General features: G+C 40.5%; 1 protein-coding gene and 1 long non-coding RNA gene across 6 annotated transcripts in view; one reads left to right on the top strand and one right to left on the bottom strand.

Moving 5' to 3' along the window:
- LOC138164668 (uncharacterized) overlaps positions 1–9,560 on the bottom strand; it is an 82,411-nt gene extending 72,851 nt beyond the window's left edge. Inside the window, exon 1 of the long non-coding RNA XR_011169149.1 lies at positions 7,994–9,560. This is a non-coding gene — a long non-coding RNA (uncharacterized lncRNA). The remainder of the gene's footprint in view (positions 1–7,993) is intronic.
- The window catches only part of RASGEF1B (RasGEF domain family member 1B), a 46,017-nt gene continuing 29,710 nt past the window's right edge, over positions 7,434–23,740 (top strand). For 2 of the 5 annotated variants that reach the window (XM_069092588.1, XM_069092604.1), the window contains exon 1: positions 7,434–8,005. The gene's annotated coding sequence lies outside the window, so the exon portion shown is untranslated. Of the gene's footprint in view, positions 8,006–9,787; positions 9,919–23,740 lie in introns of those variants that run through there. The other 3 variants (XM_069092596.1, XM_069092571.1, XM_069092579.1) reach the window with 2 other exon arrangements.

The following is a 23,740-nucleotide window of genomic DNA, read 5'->3' as shown; positions in this document are numbered from 1 at the left end:
TACTTTTGTAATAACTAGAGATTTTTGGCAAATATCAGTAGAGAGTTGGAGAGAACTCACGACTAAGGCACTCCCCAAGTCACCATACTTTTTTCTAAATTCCCTCCTCTAATTCATTATTTAAGCCTTTTAGCTTTTGTTTTATGCTTGCTGGAGAATAACAGGTGGGCACAACGTGATGCATCATATAAAAACCTGTCAACCCTTTGGAGAAAAATTCATGGGCTTTCCCACAGTTTACCATGGTATAAGAATGATGTCTTCACTCAGCAAGTAGGCTAGGTGATAGGGGCATTCAAAGATGACGACTGAGCAGTGGGGATGGCTGGGGGTCCTGAGCTTACAATTTGATTTTCTGGTAAGGCTGAAGATCAATAACATAAAAAATAATAGTAATTCTGTGGGTGATCATTTCAGAATTTACTACTACTTAATTCAAGTGACCAAATAGTTATTCAAAGCCAGACCCAGTGCTAAATAGGTTCTGGGACTAAAGATAAATATGACAATGCATACTCTCATTCACTGGTGAAAAAGAAATTTTTAAAAAACAGGCCAAAGTCTAATACAAGTTGAGATATAAATTCATAGAAAGGGTACAAGTTGTTACAAGGGTTCAGAATAGGAAGGGATTACTTCTGACTGGGGCTTGGGGGATAAAGAAGGACTTTACCTGAGCTTTGAATGATGGAAAGGATTTTAAAAGCTTGGGGAAAGAAATGTACAATCTTAATTCCTTTAAATTATGACTCTGCGACCTAATACTAAGCCTCATGGCTCATCTTAAAAGAAACATGCAGAACTGGAACATAGTTCTATAGTCTGAGTAATATCAATCCCTAAACATTTTCAACTGAGTATTTTCAGGAAGGAAACAAGCATTTATTATAAATACTTAAGTAGGGAACAAATATTTACTAAGTGTTTACTTATGTGCCCATCTCTATACTAAGTGCTTTACAAATATTGTCTTATCTGATCCTTTCCACAATCCTGGGACATAGGTGCTATTTTACAGTTGAGGAAACCGAGATAGAGAGAAGTTAAATGACTTGCCTAGGGTCACACTGCTAATGTCTTAAGTGACATTTGAACTCAGGTCTTCCTTACTCTATTATCTCCATAACAAAACAGTTTTATAGTCATGAGCTAATCTATGCCTAGGAAGTTGTTTTAAACTGTTCTAGGTATGTTATAGACACAAAGCATTTGACAACAAATTTTTTCTACCTCCTTTCAAAGAGGATGAGCACAGCATCAAGGACAGCTACTGCACTGATGGTAAATTCTTCAGCTTGAAAAGGCTACAAGCCAAGACCAAGGTGGAGGGAGTGTTGGTGCAGGATTTTCTGTTTGCAGATGATTGTGCACTCAATGCAGCCTCTGAAGCTAGAGATGCATCGAAGTATGGAATAGGTCTCTGCTGCTTGTGCTAATTTTGTCCTAATAATTATCACCAAGAAAACACAGGTGCTCCATCAGCCACCACCACACCACACACACACGTGGAACCATCAGTTAGCAGAAAATAGAGAAACTTTGAATGCTGCAAATTAAGTTCACTTAACTTAGTAGTGTACTTTCCAGGGATGCACACATTGATAATGAGGTTGACGAACACATTGCCAGAGCTAGCTAACTGTTTGTGAGGCCCCAAAGGAAAGTATGGGAGAGAAGAGCTATTAGACTCACTACCAAACTGAAGGTCTACAGAGCTGTGGTGTCGACCTCATTGTTGTATGCCAGTGAAACCTGGACAGTATATCAGCACTGTGCCAGTAAACTGAATCACTTGCATTTGAATTGTCTTAGGAAGATTCTGAAGATCGCCTGGAAGGGTGAGGTACCAGACACTGAGGTCCTTGTTCTAACTAAACTGCCAGGCATTCAGACTCTGCTTCACAGAACGCAACTCTGGTGGGCTGGCCACATTCTTTGAATGCAAAACATACGCTTGCCAAAAAGATTGTTTTATGGAGAACTCACACAGGGCAAGCTTTCACATGGTGGTCAGAAGTGATACAAGGACACTCAAGGTCTCTCTTGAGAACTTTGGAATTGATTATGTGACAGGGGAGACACTGGCCCAGGACTACCCAGCATGGCATGCCCACATCAGGGAAGATGCTGTGCTCTATGAGCAAAGCAGAACTTCAATAGCTCAAAGGAAACGCAGGATGCTCAGATTTGGAGAATCCATCCCAAATGTTCACACAGACTATTTGTGCCTAGCCTGTGGTGGAGCATTCTGAGATCCTATTGGTCTGATCAGCCATAGTAGGACACACTGAGACTGGACTCTAGCATAGTGAGGTCATTTTGGTCTTCCTCAAAACTGAAGGATAACAGTCAACCATCAACAAATAGATACAAGACGTGTGTGTGTGTTTGTGTGTGTGTGTGCGTGTGTGTGTGTGTACTGCTCACATGATTGGAAATGGGGTTCCCACCTCTTACAGGAACCCTTTCTTAATTCCTCTTAATTATTTCCCGTTTATCTGTATCTGTATATGGTTGCGTTGTATATATCTGTTTGCATTTGTCTCATTCATTAAACTTTGTAAGCTTCTTGAGGACAGGGATGGTCTTTTGCCTCTTTTTGTATCCCAGCACTTAACACAGAGCCTGGTATATAGTAAACACTTAATTAACAATTATTGACTATGAATGAATATCTGGGAGACTACTTGCAGGACGCTGTTCAGTTAAGTAAAGGTTATTCCACAATAATATGTGGAAAATTAAGAGATTCTATAACCCATTACTTTCATTTACATTTCTATTACATAACTTTCATAACATTCAATCACATTGTCACATTCACCTTTGAAAGTCAAAAAATACTTTGTGCTTTTGTTTTAAAAGACACTCTGCCATCTTAAAGAAATGTGAGAGGTAAGATTTTATAACGTTAGTTACAAAGTAATGATCTAGTCTGAGGTTGGGATAAGTAAAAGTAAGAAGACTCCACTTTCAGCCTGGATTGACCCACTTTATAGCCTGTGGGTAGGGTTCTCTCTCCAAAATGGAGATAAAAATATGTCATCTTTTTTTCTGTTCTAAGAGCCTCACAGCAATATTATAAAAAACAAATGAAAGAATAAATGCCCACATGCTTGGAACTACAAAGGCAGCCAGCTAAGTGGTGTAGTGCATATAGGTCTGGACCTGAAATATGAAAAATCTAAATTCTAATCCCAAGTCAGACACTTTTTTGCTATATGACCTTGGCCAAATGGTAAGGCTCAGTTGCTTTAATCTGCAAAATGGGGAAGCTAAAAGCAGCATCTACCTCACAGAGCTGTTGTGAGCATCAAAGGAGTCAGAAAATGCTGGCTATGATTATTACTTAGCCAATTTATCAACAATTCATCTGCAAGGAAAATAAGATCATATCCATTAATTTTCCCCTGGGCTTTTCAGGAAGAAATTCTATATGAATTGAATAACCTATAATAGATCTACTTTTAAAAGGCAGGCTTTAGAGAAATATAAAAGAGCAAGTTATTTTAAATGAAGTGATAAACCATGATGATGAAATCTTTGTCAGACAATAAACATGCATTAAGCGTCTACGCAATGCCAAGCACTGTGCAATATAAAAGAGAAACGTTGCATTACAATGGGGTATCTACTCTTACATTTAATAAAAAATGGATAGCAAGATTTGGGGGAGGCAGCTAGGCGGCATATGGATAAAGAGATGAGCCTGGAATCAGGAAAATCTGAGTTCAAATCTGGCTTCAGACACCAGCTGTATGACCCTGGGCAAGTCATGTCACCCTGTTTGCCTCAGTTTCCTCATCTGTAAAATGAGCTGGAGAAAGACATGTCAAACTACTCCAATAAAACCTCAAAAGGAGTCACAGAGAGTCACACATGACTGAAGAACTGAAATTTGTATTTGTTCTAACATACTACACTGAATTTATAAGATGTTTCTTTGATGAATAATAAAGCACAGTCCCTAAACTATACATCTCAAGGGATCCCAGGGACCTTGGGGAGTGTAATTTTTTTTTTATTTCAACAGGATTTATATTTGTGTTTAAAATTGGTTCTGGGGGAGGCTAGGTGGTGCAGTGAGTAAAGCGCCGGCCCTGGAGTCAGGAGGACCTGAGTTCAGTTCTGGCCTCAGACACTTAACACCCACAAAAAAAAACTAGCCATGTAACCTTGGGCAAATTAACCCCAATTGCCCTCCAAAAGGCAAAAAAAAAATGGTTCTGGTCAAGTGTTAGTGTCTTTTCTGCCAGAATTTAGTGAACCTCTTTGTCTTTAGATCTAAGTGGTTAGGTAAGTCAAATTGTAAGGAGAAGGAATGTGATAGAAAATTATTTTTTAATTCCTCTTTTTAGAACAAGTTATAGATTTGAAGAATTCTAAAACTGAAAAGAGGAAAAATTCAAGTTATAAATGAGGAAACTATAGCTCATAGAAAATGGTCAGCTTAACCTTTTCTGTGGGGCAACAGTGGATAGAGCTACAGACCTGTAGTCAGGAAGACCTGTTTTCAAATCCAGGACTCAGATTGGGCAAGTCACTTAAGCCTGTTTGCCTCGGTTTCCCCTTCTGTAAAATGAGCTGGAGAAGTTAATGGCAAACCACCACCACAACAAAACCTTTCTGTGTCGTGGACCCCTTTGGCAATCTGGTCAATCCTATGGACCCTTTCTTAGAAAAAAAAAAACATCTTAAATTGTTGATGGAAACGCTAAATTTCTGGTGAGGTCAAAGAAAATAAATATGTAATTTTTTTCCAATCAAAGTTCAAAGGTCCACCAAGTAGGCAGGTAAAACGTGCCCACTATCTGAACCCTTGCCATCAAGGTTAAGTAATTAAGGATTAGTGGCTCTTGACATACAACTGAAAAGAACATTTGAGAGCTAATCCACCCAATTCCATTTGTTTTTGTTCAATTGTTTTTCAGTTATGTCCTATTCTTTGTGACCATTTTTGAGATTTTCTTGGCAAAGATAGTGAAGTGGTCTGTCATTTCCTTCTCCAGATCATTTTACAGATGAGGAAACTGAGGCAAACAGGGCTAAATGACCTGCCCAGGGTCACACAGCTACGAAGTGTCTGAAGACAGATTTGAAATTAGGAAGATGAGTCTTCCTAACTCCAACCCTGGCACTCTACACACTGAGCCACCTAGCTGCCCTCAACTTCATTTTACAGATGAGGAAATTGAGTCCCAAAGCACTGAAATGATTTACCCAAGGTCACACATATTAAATGGAGGAACTAGGATTTGAACACTTATCCCCTGACTTCAAAGGTGGCCATTTCCTCACTTGCCTCAAAGGGTTGTTTGGAAGGTCAAATGAGAAAATATTTGTAAAGCACTTGACAGTGCCTGGCACACAGTAGGTGCTTAATAAATGCTTAGCCTTGTCCCTGCCTGCCCCTTCCCTTTCTACACAGCTACATTCCTTGTGCAAGTTTATCATAGTAGTGAGACCAAACCTAGAAGCCGGGCCTTCTGACTCACTCCAGTCCTCTTTCTAAGACACTTCTACCTCCCATCCTGTTGCTTTCCAGGCTATCTAGGCTTGAAGAAATGTGCATCTGAATAGCAACTGAACTCCCTCATAGGTTGGTCTTGGCTTAAATCATGATATTGATTCAAGTGACTTGGTGACTTATTTATTTATTGACTTAGTGATTCAGTAGAAGCCACAGCCTTCTCCCCACTCCCCCAAAAAGGGAAGGGGAGAAAAAAAAGAAAAAAGAGAGAAAAGTCAAGAAACAGAGATGAAAAATGGGCAAAGATGATAGGAAGTTTAGATGGGGGGAGGGGGAAGGACAAATTAAGACTGGACAAGATCTAAAGTCCCCTTATCTAAACAATAAGCCAAACAAGAATTGATTAACCACCTAAGTCCAAGACTCTAGGGATATACATGAAATAGCTCCTTGGAGAAGAGACAACTTTATATACTAAATCTACACTAAATAAATACAAGACGAATATACCTTATAGAGAACTGACTTTGGAATTGGGAAGACCTGCTTTCAAGCCTGACCTCTTACACCCTACCTGTGTGTGCCAGGTAACTCTTAGACTATCACCCGCAGAGCAGGTGTCAACATACACTGGTAGAGGGCTGTTTCCTTATTGGCAACTCCCTATAGCAATGAAGTCACAAGTGAGGTCACAAAAAATTTAAGGGGTCCATTTCTGTGCCCCATTTTTCCTCCATCTGTCCTTCATTTTAAGATTATTTTTAGAATTGAGATGGTCCTTAAAAACCACCTACTCCATCCTTCTCATGTTACAAATCAATCAGAAGCATTTCAGGCCAATTAGACACCAAGAACTGAGATAGATTCTGGGGCTACAAAGACTAAGTAAAAGCGAATGGGGAAAGTGAGACCTGGGGAGGGAAGGAGTCTAGCACAAAGACACTCTTCCGAAATGGTCATTTGAAAACAATCAGAATGTTAATCAGCGTCTTTTGTGTCCGTTTTCTAATTTAGAAGGGGAAGAGAGTCGGGTCTTTTTAGAACACGGGTTTTTGCTATTGTTCCTTAATGGTTTGCCCAATCCAACCTTTCCAAGCTTTTAAGATCAAAGCATTAGCCATTAAAAGTCGAATTAGATCCGAAGTAGTCTCCCCAATTTATGGTCCAAATGAATTCATTTTGTTTACTTGTTTGTTGGGAAAAGTAATGTAATGTTATTGGACCATAAGAAATGATGATATGAACAATTTCAGAGAAAACTGGGAAGGCCGGTATGAAATAATGCAGAGGGAAATGAGCAAAACCAAAGCAATTTACGCCGAGACTACAGTATGGCCGAGAAAAACAACTTTGAAACGCTTTAGACCCTGATCAACTCAAACCCGTGACAATGACACGCGCCACTCCCCTCCTGACAGAGAGGTGATGAACTTTAAAAAATGCAGAAAAGGGCATGCATTTTCGGCCTTGGCTAATGTGGAAACTTGCTTTGCAGGTGATGTAAATAAATATAGTTGGGTTTGTTTTCTAGGGGGCGAGGGTTCGGGGATGGGGAGAGGGGCACATTGCGAGGGACTGATTTATTTTTTAAAACTTGTTACATAAAAAAAAAATGAGCAAAAGAAAAGAGTTACAGGCAAAGCAGCCCTTCGGTTCCTAGCTATGGTAATAGATACTGCCTTACTAGTCGAACAGGTCAGCTCAGAGAGTCTATACTTCTTTTCGGGTACACCCAGGCCAACAAAAACGCCGGAGGCAGGTACGTGGATGAGGAAGAGCACACCTTCACTAGCAAAACTGAGCTGAAGAGGAGGTGCTTTCGGGACGCGGCAGCCAGCCAGCCCAGCCCTCAGCGCCCTGGATGGAGCCGTCTCCCCGCCTGCTCCAACGCCGGGGCAGGGCAGCAGGCAGCAGGTTTGGGGGGGCGGTGTTTGTGTTGGGGGGAGGCTCCCTCCATTGGTTCGGCTCCATCGAGGGGCGTGGAGGGGCGGAGTGAGCCGCGGACCTACCGGAAAGGGGAGAGGGGTGTGCGCGCTTGGACTCCTCGGGGTTTGGTGGACAGTGTGGCATACAGGGCTTCTGGACGCTCTCGGCGCGGCCGCCTTTGAGCATTGTTCTCGGGATCCGTGGCTTCGAGCGCCGGCGGCTCGCCCTAGCCCGGTGCCGGGCCCCCGGCTCTGTGGAGATCGTCCCTCTTTCCCCCTGAGAGAAGCAAGAGGAAGGGCAGCCTGAGCGGATCGCTCTAGCTGCTAACTGCGCCTCAGGGGTCGGTGCGGAGAAAGGGGCTTTGGAAACCCTGCTCCTGAGATTGCGCTTGCTTGAGCCTGCTCCCTGGGACTAAGAAGGAGCAGCGACAGGCCGAGAAAGACGGGAGGAAAAAGTACACTCGCTGGTGTCCCACTGGGGAAGAGCGTCACGCCCCCTGCCCCCAAGAAAAATCCCCTGCGAAAGGAGCGAGCGAGCGAGCGCGCAGACCGCCGAGCGCGCTGCTGCTGGTGGGAAGGACTGAGTCATCTGTCTTACCTGGTGTTTAAGGTTGGTTCTACTACATCTGCCTTATTTCCCATCCCAACAGGTGCCAGGTGCTGCTCGCCTCCATCTGAAGGAGGCAGAATGCAGCCTTCTGGGGTTTACCACCCGGATCTTCCCGCCCTCCCCCACTTTGAGAGAATCCCCCCACCCCTTTCGGGTCTCTGTGACATCTGCACCGTTTTTGTTTTTAGCACGACCTCCCTCTCCTCTCCTCCCCTCCCACACTCAGCGCAGCTGCCTGCCTCCCTCCCTTCTTTCTCCTTGGTGGGTGGTTGTTTTGGTTTGGCTGCAGGTGAGCAAAGTGTCATTATCTGGTAGGACAAGCAGCAGTGAAGATGGAAAGCTAGTGGAGAGCCCTAGGAGTTGGGGAGCGGGGGGAAGGGGGAGCTTCCTTTTTGCTTAGGGCTATTCCCAGGAATTAACCATTTTTTTTGTCGATTACTGCTTTTCATTTACTAATTTTGAGGTGGGCAAGCAGTTTATGGCGTCCATCTCTATGACCTGGAACGTCTTTCTCACCGATCTGGCCATCTGAGGTGTCATGTGCCCCTGAGATGGGCATACCTCATAGCTCTAGAGCCGGTAAGGACTCAGAGACCAGCTAGTTCTTACCCCCTCCCCCAACAACCCCCTCGGGTCACATACGCACACACACACACACACACACACACACACACACCACATTTTAGGCTTGAGGAAACTAAAGTAACTAAATTCCTCGCCCAAGGTCACCCAGGTAGTAAACATCCGAGGTGGAATTGGAACCAAGGTCATTCGTTTTTAACTCAATGGCTAGCACTGGCTGCAGAGCAGCACCAACTCCCATGTGCCGGGTGAAGAAAGCACTGAGTGCTGGTAGAAATCGGTCTTAATTGTGCAAACAATGTAAACAGTGGCTGGTGGCAGGCCAAGGAAAGGAGTGGGGCTCGGGGACACCTGGGGAGTCCTTCTAAAGTCTGAGAACTGCAAATCTGCCCATCTTAGAAAAGAAGTGATTTCAGCAGGATGGTCTTAAGTGTGAGAAGCAGGTCCAGAGATATGGGAGAGGGCAGGGAGCTGAGTCACACTTACCATGTCTTGTGTGTACACATACCCATCTCCACGGACTCCACTGGCACCTGCACAAAGTAAAGTGTACACGTGTACTTGCTACATACCTGCTCTGTATGTCTGTTCTGTGGAGTCCTAGTTTCCAGGGAGCTTATCTCCACTGTATGTGTACATAGAGATTTAGTGCTGGATGGGGGTGTAAAGTGTGTGTGACCAGGGTGGTTAAAAGGAAAGGAATGGGAGAATGCTATTGTGTTCACCTTTGGATGGTGATATGTGGAGTCAGATACATTTTCAACGAGTAATTTTTCCTACCTCCACAAAAATAGTGTTAGAGCACAGCATGTGATGATCACACTCTAGTTCAGAAGCTAGGGGAAGTTGTACTGTGGTGCTATTTGTGTGCTGAGAAACAGGAAATATTCTCAATTGACATAAATAAAAATATTGGAGAAAATGATTGTCATGACTTGGGAGGAAAATGACAAGTAAAAATGTGATTTACAACTTCTTGGAATCATAGAGTTAGTTGGAAGGGAGCCCAGAGGGCCGCAATCCAACTCACTACCCTGCATATAAATTCCTGTATATCTTGAACCCACCCAGAGGCTAGGTTCCCCACCCCTGTTCTAGACTCTGAACCCCCACCTCAGAGTCAGCTTATTCATTGCTGCAAAGTTCTATTTCAAAGTACTTCTGCAAAGCACTTGGGTTTCAGAAGCATTTGCTGCAACAATTTATATCATAAAATAAAAGAAGTTGAATCTGGCAGATTTGGACACTGTATGGGGACATTTTATAGGGCATCCTCCTTTCCATGATTGGGGCCAAGTGAAAAGGTCCAGAGCAAGTTCGAGTTCCAGACTGTAAGTTCTGTGAAGGCTGGAGCCTGCTTCTATTTAAGCTTTATTTCTCACTCTATTTTTAGCAAGTGCTGGTTGTAGGCACTGAAGAAATGTTTTTCAATTGAGTTAAGCAAATGTTTCTTTGCATGGTCTTATAACCTTTACTTTAGGTTATAAAGCAAAGATCAGGAATGTGGTCATTGAGCAGCAGACTTCTTATTCTCTTTTTCCTTTGGATTTGGTGACATTTCTGGTCGATAAATTTTGTAGTGTCATTGGATTTTTGTTAATTCAGGGCTAATATTATTAACTTCTTGGCATTTACCTTCTGCCACATTTTTTTCTATGTCCTTTCCTGTTTTAACCACTGATCCCATTAGAATGTCATGGTGTGCATATTCTCATCTTAATTATAAAAGGCATTTATTCAGCTTCATTGGAGTGACAGGTAGTATATGTAACTTGAAAGAAGATCACAAAGACAAGATCTTATCTGAGAATCTATGCTGCTTGGGACAATAAGCAAAATACATTGATTGACCCAAAAGGGGGGGGGCTGGAAATCACATATCTTTAAAATAAAAAGTATTTAATACTTAACAACAGGAAAGATAGTGCAGGGTGATGTCCCTGGCATTCAAGAGAGTCTCTTTCCAGGTAGGATGGGAGGGGGCAAGGAAACCCTGATCTAATGTGGTTTCTTACAGAAAATGGGATTTGAATGACTGGAAAGGGAAGATATGGGGTGGAGGAGGGTTTTGTAGGCATTGAGCCTCATAAGGGGCATTTGGAAGTAGAGAAGGAATTAATTATTATTTTAATGACTCCACTTTTGTCTAGGGTTTTACATTTTACAAAGCACTTTCCTCACCATGACACTTTGAGGAGGTGGGTTGTTCTCATTTTAGAGTTGAGAACACTAAATCTCCTAGGGACGACGTGGGGTATGTATGATCATAGTGGTCCAGTGGCTAAGTGTCAGAGCTGCTTTGGCCCACGTCTGGTTCCTAATCTAGGGCTCTTCCCACTAGAGTGGAAAGTCTGAGTGGTGTGGAAGGCTCCTAGTTGGAAGGCTTTAAGGGAGAGGGTTCTGGTATGTAACTTGATCCAGAGTGTAATGAATGGGAAGTCATCATAAAAGAGTTGGTTGGTTGCTTGTTTTGGATAGGGTCTTCGGTTAAATGAACCCTGTCTTTTTTATTTGTTGTTGTTTTTTTTAATCCATGACCTTTCATATAACTAATGGTTGAATCCAAAAGTCTTTTTCCTTCTACAGAACCCCCCCCACACACACACACACACATTTTAAGGGATTGCTATTCCTCAATTTTGATGTTCTCAAAATGATAGATAAAATAATGATGATGATAGGAATGACAGAGAGGGAGAGAGAGCGTACCATACTGACTGATTGAATCAGGCCACCTGACTTTGGGGCCTGGTCAATCAAGCAAGCCATCCAGAAACATTTGCCACTCTCTAATTGTGTGAATAAATGACTGAACAACAATTTTTAAAATTGTGTGAATTTCGGTGCAAATCACTTAATTTCTCTCTTTTTTTAAGCCCCTTTGTAAAAATGAGAGGTGCTAGAATAAATTAGATAGACCCTTCCAGCTTTATGATCTTGGGATCTATTTTCCATGTTGCCAACCCATACATTTAGAGGAATAGGAGGTAGGCACTAGGGTGGGGGGTCTTCCTGAACCCTGATTTGTTCTGGGGAAGGGAAAGAAGGCAATAAGAACTAGAAAGCATAGTTTTCCAATGACCTTGCAGATGCATGATTTGTTTTTGTTTTAAATGAGTAGAAGAGAACAGAGAAAAGCATTTGAATATGAAAGTTAAATATATCAATAATATATAGAACTTTGGAAACATGACTTCTTAGCTACCTTCCCTCCTCTTACACCCCCATTTTTCATTCTGTAAATACATTTAAAGAGCGTGTCAAGGGGAAGGTTCTTCGGATCCCGATTTTATTTTGGTTTATGACATGTAGGAAGCATTTATTTTGAGGTGTCCTTTAGAGGACAGCCTAAATTCCTTATTCAATGATTGCTGCAGTTAAATTTAAAGTATAATGTCGGTAATATACTTTATATATCTCCAATATTTGGATGTTATTTGATGGTTTCCTGTAAAGGGACTTTTTTTTAAGCATTAGATTATTTAAAATCTGTCTTAAAATCAGAATTCATTTGGCAAATGTTCTTTGCAGTGTTCTTTAGGAAAGGAAAAATGTGTGATGTTTGTAAAATTGTATGGAATGTGTGAGAGCATAAAATTTAAGGGAGAGTAAACAGGAAAAATGAATCTTTAATTCAAGAACCTTGTTTGGAAGATGCATTTTAAACAGGTTTCTCTGTGTTCTGTAAATGTAGTAAGTGTTACATAATACAGTGGAAATAGAAAATTCCACCTGTCACCAAGAGCCATTACTGAATTTTGTTTTCCGGGTGCAATGAATAGTCTTTAGAGAAGAACTTATTTTATCAAAGGGGGTCATCGCTGTGTTTTTTTTTTTCCACATAACTATTCTGGCTTGAACCTTTCGCTGGCTTTGACCACTGTTGTCTCAAGTACTTGGATCCAGTTTTTTTTTTAATCAGAAGATAAGTTATTCTGCTGAGAAAATGGAATATTCCACTTTTATAAAAGATGGGTATCCAGTGAGAACAAAAGAGTAGTGACTGTCCTCACCCATTGAACTTTCTAAACAATGTATCATGTGACTTAATCCTTTCATAAATACTCCTTAAGGGCACAGAAGGCAATTTCCAAAACATCTGATGGAGAGATACAATTACTTGTTTTTGCTTTTCTAATGAGCATGGTGCAATAGTGAGACTCAACACTTTCAAAGGGCAAGGAGGCAATGATCCCCCTAGTGAAGGAGCCTGGGTACTGCAGTGAATTTGAAATTGCCTACAAGATTTTAATCCCCTCCTAGGGTTTTCTAGCTGAACTGAAATAGAGAATTTGCTCTTTCTTATATGGGTATTAAGGATGGGAAAAGCACTTACTTTGAGGCAGAGACCTGGGTTTGAGTTTTGGCTCTTCTACATATTTGATCAACTCTTAATCAAACATTAAGTATTTACTAAAGCCCTACTATGTGCTTTGTGCTAGGAGGCATCTAGATAGTTCAGTGGCCTAGAGTCAGGAAGACCTGAATTCAAATCTAGCCTCAGATACTTCCTAGCTGTGTGACCCTGGGCAAGTCACTTAACCCAATTTGCCTCGGTTTCCTCATCTGTAAAATGGGCCAGAGAAGGAAATGGTAAACTACATCTCTGTCAAGAAAACCCTAAAATGGGGTCATGAAGAGTTGGATATGACTGAATGACAATAACAACAGTTAATACAAGGTAGTTAGGAGGGAGTGCTCAAGCAATTCTATGGATTGGGAAAGGCTTCCCATAGAGCAGTGTCCTTGACCTTTCTTTGTTATGGCAGTCCAGTGAACCAGGGGTACATAACCTGCTCAGCATAATGTTTTTAAGTATATAAAATAAAATTCCTAAGATTGCAAAGAACACCAATTATATTGAAATGTAGTTGGTAGACAGGAAGAGTATGATCCCACGTCATTATTGGAAGATCCAACAACTACAGTAATTTTGAGGTAAATGATAAGTGCAAATAATATTTTGAGATGTCAGCAAAAACTCTAGTAGAAATATGAAAATATCTGTGGTTGCTATTGGTGACAAAGTCTCAGGTATTACTCATACTATTGTGGTTTGTTGTCTACATTCATCACTGAATGAAATTCTAAGTGTCGGTAAAAGTTTAGTAAAAATAAGGATATATTTTTCCCAACCAAGTTCATGGACCAGGGTTCTTTCTATAGACCCCTTAGCCCAATGTAGGCGTCACATGAGTTGCATGTGGAAGAAAGAATGAAACTGTGAGGTGGAGGGGAAGAAGGGAGTGTGTTCCAAGCATGGCAGATGTCCAGTTCAGGGGCGGGGCAGTGCAAGGGGAAGTGTGTTTTCGAAAGAGAGGTCATCTGAGCTGTATTGAAGTGTGGGAGGGAAAATCGCATCCACTAAAGTTAGAAAGACTGGTTGAGATTAGGTGGTGAAAAGTTTTAAAAGCTCAGTAGGAACTTCTACTTTTTCATAATGGGAACAGGGAACCACTGAAGTTGATTGAATAAAACGTAAGGTGGTTTCTTTGGGTTTTTTTTTCTGGTATGAAGGCTTAGAACTGAAAATTACACAACCCTTTAACATAAACCACCAAGAAAGAAATCAGACATTTCATAAAGACAGTGAGGTTTTTGACCCCCAATGGAAACAGCCAATATTCTCTGTGAATTGGTGTGAAATTCCAGAAGACCCTCATAAATTTGGAGGAGTTCCCAGAAAGTCAGACTTAAAAGTTGACCACTCAGTATTATTTATGCTACTATCATGGTTCATTTCTTTCTCAGAAGAATGACAAGGTATCACACTTCTGTTAAGCTTCAGGTTATTGTGGTAAAGGAAATAGGAAAACAGCATCTTTTGGGACTGACAAGATGTTCAAGGGACTGCCTTGAGATTATATTAGTCACCGAGTGAAGTGTGGTGGGCAGAACACTGGAGCTGTGCCCTAAACTGGACTGTCACCTACTACCTGCTTGACCTTAAGAAACTTGCTATCTTTCCATTGGTTTCCATTTCCTCATGTAGAATTAAGGTTTTCAATTCTACCTGTAAAGTTCTACTAAAGAGAAATTAGACCTTCACCTTAATTTTCTCCTGATGAAAATGTATGAGCAGATGTAAAGTGTCATTCAATATAGCCTTAATTAGGTATAAAGATGCACAGAGGTAAAAAGGGAAGCATAACTGGGAGGAAAATCTCCCAGCAGAATTATCTTGATACTTCAGGAGAGAAGTGATCTCACTACTGTTAAGTAACAAGCACCTACTATGTGCTGAGCAATTAACATACAAAGAAAGGGAAAAGGCTGCCATATTTCCAAAGAGCTCACAGTGTAATGTTGGGAAGCAACATACAAAAAAACCATATAGAAGCAAGACCAAAACAGGAAATATTGTGGATAGTCTCAGAAGGAAGGCACTGAGATTAAGGACTGGAAAAGGTTTCTTCCAGAAGGTGTGCAGATTCCAATCTATTTGTGTCTTTTTTGTCTTCCTCCTTCTATTGGTCTTCACAGTCTGCCCATAATGCCCAGGAAGGTCTACTTTGGATCGCTTGACATCATGTCCAGAACATAGGGTTAGCCATTGATTTTTCTGTCTCCGTTCATGTGACTAGCCTACTTTTTTTGGTAATACATCTCTCTGACCTCTTTTAAACTCATTCTTTTCGAAATATTGCAGACTTTTCATTCCTCCCATGTACCTCTCCATTGCCCTTTAGACAACCATCAACCCAAGATAGATGTCTGGGGAAAAAAGCCCACATAGCTATGCTGTTATAAAAGAAGAGCCCTCTTTATTACTCTTTGCTAAACCAGGTACATAGTCCTTTTGGAATCTAGCCAGAGAATTAGAAAATCGTAATTCCAGGATGTTAAGTCAGCTTTCTTTCACAAAACAAATATGCTTTCAAAGTTCACTCATGGTGCTGGAACTTTGCTCACTCCCTGTCTGTCTCTTTCACCATACTGACTGATCTAAACCTCTTCTGACAAAGTCCCCAGTCTCAGCACCTTTCCTTCCCCAAATCACTGTATTTAGAGGCTGCTGTATGGGGTAGTGAGTGCCAGACTTGTCAAGGATCATCATCTTTCCTTAGATGCTTCTTCTGAACCTTAGTTCTATCATCTGTCAAATAGAAATAATAAATAACACCTACCTTACGGGGTTGTGAGAATCAAGGAAGATACCATCTAAAGTAATTTATAAATCTTAAAGTAGTATATTAACACTAATTATTAATATTGGTATTAGCTGGTAATAACCTCCTTTTTTACTGAGAAGATTAGGGCTTTCTGAAAAAAGCTCCCTCCACCCCACTTCTCCAGACTTCTCATGACATCACTATTCTCCTACCTTGGTCTTAGAGGCAGAGGTATGCCTGTTCTTTGCTAATCTCCTTCTTCAGGTACCCTCAATCCCTAGCTATTTCTCTAGGACCTCAAACAAGTAGTTTCAGCTCCTCTTATTCATGACTCTTCCATTTGGCCCTTTCTATTGGTTCCTTCTGATCTGCCTGCAATGCTCAGGCATCCAACTCTTTAAAAAAAAAAAAAAAAGCTTTCCTTGGTCCATTCCTCAGCTTCTGCTCTTTTTCTCTACTCCTCTTCATGGCCATAATTTTTTTTTAAAGCAATAGGGGTTAAGTAACTTGCTCAAGGTTACACGGCCAGTTATTTCTGGGTGTGGTGCTGAATATCTGAGCCCGGATTTGATCCAGGTCATTCTGACACTGGAGCCGGTGCTCTTACTCTCTGAGCCACCTGGCCACCCCACATGGCCATAATTTTTTAAAAAGTTGTTTTTACTTGCTGCCTGAATTTCCTCAGAAGTGACCTTTGAGAAAGCATGAATGGGGAAAAAGCACTTATAAAGCAAATATCCTTAGTCCAGGTATTAACATCTTCCCTACGTAACAGAGCAGGAAATATAATGTCCAGAAGAGATGAGTGTCCCTTGAAATCAAACTTTCCCCCTTGAAAGTTGGGAGGGATAGTAATCCACTCAGCTGTAGAACTCTGTCCTGGAACCTAGCTATCCTAATTGGTGGGTGATGGAAAATTCACCTATCACTAGACCTAGCTGGACCCAAACCATGGCTCATATCCAACCCAGACTAGGCTTCATACCCATCTGTCTTAGACATCATATCTCTTTTTCTGTTACCTACGGGAAATGTTAGTATTTGGCTTTAGCAAGTGCTTAACAAATACTTTTTTCCCCCTTTCCTCCATGCTTTCTGAAAGGTCACTAGTGACCTTCTATTCATCATATCCAAAACCTTTTTTCAGACATCATTCTTCTTGACCAGTAGAACCCCAGAGCTGAAAAGGACCAAGATGTTCATGAGAAAGAAGATGACAATTAGTCATCTAATCCAAATGGTCTCTTTTGATGAGCACTCATTTCTCACTGTGAATTTGGCATTCTTCAGCATTCATGGGAGAAAGGGAGCAAAGGGAAAGAATCACTCGTTTTTCACTTTGTCAGCAGGAATACTCTTGATGTAGTTAGTATTTCTCTTGACTGCCTCTTTCTTTTCTGCACTCTCTCTCCTTGGCTTCACAGATACCTCCATTCTCCTGGATTGATGGTGTTGTTTTTACTTCTGCATGGTCCTTCTTTCTCTCCACAGACTCGCTCTTTCCTGATCCCTTAAGGTGGCCATCCCCCAAGATGCTCCTGATGGCTCCTCTTTTACTCTTCTAAACTTTCTGTCTTGGTAACTTGGTTTACTCCTACATTACCTGACCCTTCTGTTGTTTCCAAATCTCTGTGTTTAACCTTGACTCCTGCAGGGTTCCAAGAGTGGCATCTCCAAACGCTAAAAAGACATCTCCAGCAGGATCACCTATCAGTTGTTCAATAAGATCTTCATATAAAAGCTATCTTGATATACTATTCAAGTATTTTGGTTTGAGGCTCTTTTTAAAAGGTAGGAATTGAGGACCAAAAACTCTTCCAAATGAAGACTTGAGTATATGTGCACTGAAACTTTTCAGGTAAATAAATTTTTAAAAGGGAAAGAATAGGCTAGATTAAAACATTGTGATAGTATTATAGTCAGGGGACTTATCATTGTGAAGCACTTTGAAGTTTATAAAGGACATTCTTCAGAAGAACACTGTTTTAAGGTAGATAGTGCAAATATCTTCTCTTTATGGAGGAAATTCAGGTTAGGGGCAGTCCAGTGATTTGTCACGGGCAGCTAGATGGTGCAGTGGATAAAATGCTGGGCCTGGAGTCAGGAAGATTCATTTTCCTGTGTTCAAAAATGGCCTCAGATACTTACTAGTTGTGTGACTCTGGACAAGACACTTCACCCTGTTTGTCTCAGTTTCCTTATCTGTAAAATGAGCTGGAAAAGGAAATGGCAAATCACTATCACGAACACCCTAAACAGAGTCACAAAGAGCAGGGCATGACCGAAACAACTGAACAGCAAAAATACATATTAGAACTGGTATTTGACCTTGGGTCTTCAGACTCCAAGTCCCAAGGACCTTGCTGCTAACCAACCCTAAATGTGTACATCTTATCAGAATAACCGTTCTCCAATATTCCTTCCAGCACCAATACTAAATGGCTGAAGAAAGTATGGACATCCATTAAGAGATCCTTTGAATCAGTCCCCCATGTCTCTGTTTTTCTCATTCTCTTTTGCAATTTGAATTGCCACCTGAAACCTCCTCCTTTTCTTTCTCTACTGCACCTGCTTGACCATAAATAACATCTTAGCCAGTGATTTAGAAGAAGGCAGCTTTTCATCTTGCTCTTCAGCTTGTCTGGAGTCATTAGGCATGCCTTTCACTTCAATCTGTCCTTTGAACCACGAAAGTTTGCTTCCATCACTCCTGAGTCAATCAGGCTGAACCTAGCAAAACAGGGTCCAAGAAGGTCACGATCTATTATCTCTGGATTAGTTGCCCTTCTGAGATATTGCATCTGCCCAGGCAAGGAATTTCTCCACTAAGCTTGCCATGGTGCTAATAAGAAGGAAAATTGTTTTAGTTACTGATAGGAGAGATTTACAGAAAGATCAGACTCTGCAGTAGGAATCTTAAAACTGGAAAAACAAGGCATGTCAGTTTTTGAAAAAGAAAAAAAAACACACAAAACAAAAACTTATCATTTTACTTCCAAATAAAAATCTTCATCCTTCTGTCTCTATTTTCTTTGCCTCATGGATTTTTTTTTAATGTATCAATTAGCATAGCTTGATCCTTAGGTATTCTTCAATTCCACTCCTTCTATTGGTAAACTTTCTGGCATCATAGACCCCTTTGGTAGACTTGTGAAGCCTATGGACCCTTCTCAGAATCATGTTTTAGAATACATTAAATTCATAGGATGACAAAGGAAACCAGTTATAGTGAAATAAAGATGTAATTCCCCCACCCCATCCAAGGTTGTGACCCCTCTGAAATCTTACCCACAATCCCCAGGTGGAGAACCTTTACTTTTTCTTCTAGTTCTAAATATCCATTTATCCCATGTTGGGTCCTTGTTCACCACCTCTGTTTCAAAGTGCTATTAGAAATAATATTAGCTTTTTAAAAATATTAGGTTTGCTTCCATTTAATACAAATAGATATGTAACTTTTAAAACTTTTTCTGAAAGACAATCAGTTCAATGTTTCCCCCTTTTTTGAACTCTATTCAACAAACCTTCTACCATGCCTCCTTGTTGGATAGGGACATGTCTTGGCACCATGGGTTTTAGCGGATTTATTAACATTGCATTGATTAACATCCCACCTAGCAAATGCTCTAGAAATCTGAACAGCCAGTATTTGGTTCCGCTGGGGTTCTATCTCCTGCCAAAGTCCCGGAAAACAAGAATCCTCTGAGCCCTTGGGGGTGTTCTTTTCTGTTAGTGTAGGTTGTCTTTGAACTTGTGGTGGAGGGAGGAGGGGGAAGGTGAGAAAAGATGTTTTTCAGTTTGTTTTCACTCTGTCCATAATGAAGATCAACTATATCCAGGTTTTAATAACTTAAAACTACAGTGAAACTTTTGGGATGTTGTGTATTATTAACATTGAAGTTTGACTAAATTACATGTTACATAAGGTTTTGTGGACTGATTTGTGAAGTTAAAGCCACTTAAAAATGGACTCTGGGTTTTAAGTTGTTTACAAACTTGTGAAACACAATCCATTTGTTTGTAAGTCACTTGGGGACTGAATGTACAAGAACTAGCCTTGAGGGCAGTCACATTGGAAGTAAACTGAATGAAAAATTATCTTTTGTTATTCATGCAGTACAAATCTCACTTTCTCTAGGAAAGTAGATTGAATGTTGAGCGACTGTGGGAAATGAGTATTTAACTTGATGCTTTGATCCTGTCATCACTTTGGTCCCATCATAGAGACCAAGAGTTCATAACCTGGGATCCACAGACTCCGGGGGCCGGGGGAGGGGGAGGGGGCAGAATGGGGAGGGAGGGCGGATCATGAATAGATTTCAGAAAACTCTATGAACTTGGAACTTAAATGTTGATAAGTATATTTAAATATGATTGTTTCCTCTGTAATCATATTGTTTTATTTTAAATATTATCCTAAGAAGGGCTTCACCAGACTAACAAAGGTATCCATGACCCCAATCCCTGATTTAATCTGAGAGGTTAGATTTTTACAGTAGGGAAAAAAGAAATAAATATATTTTTACTCAGGTGGGTTTTGTCAAAGTTAGGGAAAGAAGTAGTAGTACTTAAGATGGACTAGGGGTAGAGAGAGAGGCATTAGGAAGTTAAAAATGGGGGATGAAGTTTTGGAGAATGAAGAAGAGAACCACAAGTTACAAGCGATGATAAAGGAAAGGAATGTAGGTTAACAGAGTACTTACTGGTCTTGTTACCAGGATACATCCTGGAGACTAGAGAAAGTATACAAAGTATTCTTAAGCATCTATTTATGCTGACAGTCCTAATTGCCAGTCCTCTAATGTACTTTGTGCTAGAAAGCTCGAAATACAGATACATACACCCAACACCATACAAGATTTTTCTAGGGACACACACAACCACAGGAGAAACCAGACCAGACCCTCCAGGGCTACATTGCTATAGAATAAAAAGGTCTTGCCTAGTTATCCTTGCTTTCTTGTCACCACATCACCATGACAGCTCTGATAAAATATAAAATATAAAAACTCTGAGGGAGTTCCTATACCAGTGAAATCACAAGTCCTTTTCCTCCCACCAAAAGGGGGGGGGGGAGGAAGAATGATATATTTACCATAGAGCCAGAGATCCAAATAACATTTAATTCATTGACCTTTAATGAACATATTCATATACCTAATTTTTACTAAAGAAAATTTTGGTGCTTAATTTATTTTGTTATCCAGAAATTAATATGAACTATAAGTTAAAGCAGTGTTATACCTAACCATTTCTCTTAAACCTATACCATTAAGGAAAAACAGATTTTTAAAAATTATTTATAAGGAATTCCTGGCTTAATGAAAGTTGTCCTTTATAGTTTTAGGGTAGACTGTAAGGGTGTCATACCTACCAGAAATGTTATTTTCAATTCTTTGAACATTAATATCATCTTTAAATAGAAATTCCTTAAGCATTAGAATATCTATTTGTAAACCAGTGCCAGGCTGTTATGTAAGCTCTTAAATAACACATCTAAGCTTGTGAGTCTGGATCCATGGTAGGAAAAAAAAAGCTTCATCCAGGTGTCTACCTTCCAAGATCAGCTTGGTGGCCCAATAGATAGAGCATTGGAACTGGAGTAAGAAAGCCCTGAGTTCAAATCCAGCCACAGATATTTGACTCTGGGCAAATCACTTAACCTCTGTTTACCTCAGTCTCCGCATCTGTGAAATGAGGGAAATAGCACCTACTTCCCAGAATTGCTGAGAGGATTAAATCATCGTAAATAAAGTGTTTAGCACAGTTCCTGACAGTAAGGGATATATATATATATATGTATGTTAACTACTATTATCTCCCATTCACACTATTTATGTTTTGTATTCATGTTGCTTTACAGGTTGTCTGCCCCATTCAGACTGTGAACTACTTGAGGGCAGAGACTGTATTTTTGCCCCTCTCTATGAATCCTGGTTGCTTAGCACAGTGCCTAACATGTAGTAAGCACTTAATAAATTCTTGGGAATTTGTTGCTATTGGCAAATTTAATAAGCAACCTTTGATGGTCTCTGCAAGTAAAGGAATTCTATTACTTGAGAAAACAGAAAATATATTCTCTCTCCTACATTTTTCATTCACTTAGTACTTAAACTCCACTAAGACTTTGAGAATACCCTCTATAATAGCAAAAGGACTGGAATCCACCTAAGTCTCCAACAACAGAATTATGAAATAAACTGTGCCACGTTAACGTAATAGAACACTACAATGCAGTAAGGCCAACAAATAGTCATACAAAAACCTTGAAAGACTTTGATGGAGAAAAGCAGGACCATAGGAATGGCACACACAGAAAGCACTCACCAATGAAAGAAGGGGGCCGACATTATAGAGGAATATTCCAGGGTGAGAAGACAGCTGAGTCATGATGGTAAAGTCCAGTATGGTCTAGAGACAGCAGACCTCCTTGGAAGTCTTCGAACATAGGTCAACTTAGAACTTTGTGTATGGGTTAGACTAGAGAGCCATTAGGATCCCTTCATTTCTGTGATCCTCCTTTATGGACAGCTTATTATTAATAGTATTTAAGGCTTAAAATCTGGTAGGAGATCCTACCAGGGATCTGGTAGGGAAGAAACTGAGATCTCTCATCACCTTTTCTAAATATTCTGGCTATCCCTCCCTATGTAAGGTTAGAGCCACTTGCCAAAAGGCTTTGAGCTTCTCGGGATAAGGGCAGTATTTCTTCCAAATTACTCCTAAAAGAGAACAGAAAGGACCAGAAGATCCAATCACTTGATTCAGTGCATAAAGTCATTACTCTTTGGCCAGGCTAATCATCCATAGTCAGAATATTCTCCTTCTCATCTCTGCTTCCTATAATCTGTCCTTTCCTTCAAAGCTCAAAGCAAACACCTCCTTGTAGATGAGGCCTCTCTTAATCCACCCCAGCTCCCCAACTGCTAGCATTTCCACTGAAATTACCTGGTATACATATTTTATATAACAATAGCTAGTAATATTAACAAATGGCGTGTGTTAATAACATATGATTATATATTAGATGTAATTATATAATATTATGTTGTATTATATCATAATATATGTGATCATATATTATAATATAATAATAGTAGCATTTATAGAGTGCATATAGCATTGGTATCTAACTTAAATAGAAACAGCATCCACCAAACCATACAGAAGGATCTCTGCAGGCTACATAGTGATGTAGAAAACCACATAATAACATTATATATGTTCTGTTGTGTTTTATTTATTAAATATTTATTTATAAAATTAAACATATTTATTAAATACTTTCCAATTACATTTTAATCTGATTTAGGAGGGAGTGTTCAGGGGGCCTGAATATTTGACCCCTCTGCTTTAAGGGGTGTGTGTGTGTGTGTGTGTGTGTGTGTATGTGCTCACCCCTCCCCTACAAGGAGTCTGGGGGTAGATTTCAGAGTCTATGAACTTGAATCAGGAAACATTTACATCTTTATTTTCCCTATCCTTGGATTTCCTGAGCTTTTTTATATACATTTAAAAACATTATTTTAAGAAGGGCTCCTTGGGCCTCGCCAGAGTGCCAAAGGGAGGTCCCCAATGCACAGAAAGGTTAAGAACCTTTGGACTCAGGGCAGCATTTGTGAGCTTTGAATTCCTTCAGCTGTTAGAATCATCCCCAGCTGTCCCAACAATGATGACCTGGGCCAAGCCATAGCTTGCCTCCTGTCGCTGGCCGATTATCTCCTGTTGAGTTCCTCCCTAGCCCTAGATAGTAGATGGTCAAGAAGGACAAAGAGCTTAATTTTCGGTCTCTCTTTTTGCTTTTGCTTTATTTTTGTAAAAGAACAAGTGGAGAGCCCGATCCTAATGGACATTTTCATCTGCCAGTTGGACCACAGAAAAGACGCCCTTTGCTGCCTGGCCTTGCCCTCCCGTGGCACATGGTCTCATCCTTCTATGCTCAGTTCTCATTTTCTTCTCTGTAGGGATTCAAACTCAGCTTGAACAGATGCAAGGAGTGAATTTTCAAAGTCTCTTGACTTTTCTCCATTTTGATGCAAAT

This window comes from Petaurus breviceps, unplaced genomic scaffold, assembly GCF_028583685.1.
Source record: "Petaurus breviceps papuanus isolate PSGF00001 unplaced genomic scaffold, PetGlider_PUasm1.0 126, whole genome shotgun sequence".
NCBI lineage: Eukaryota > Metazoa > Chordata > Mammalia > Diprotodontia > Petauridae > Petaurus > Petaurus breviceps.
Note: the sequence above shows the minus strand (reverse complement) of the source record. Positions and strands in the feature narration are given on the sequence as shown.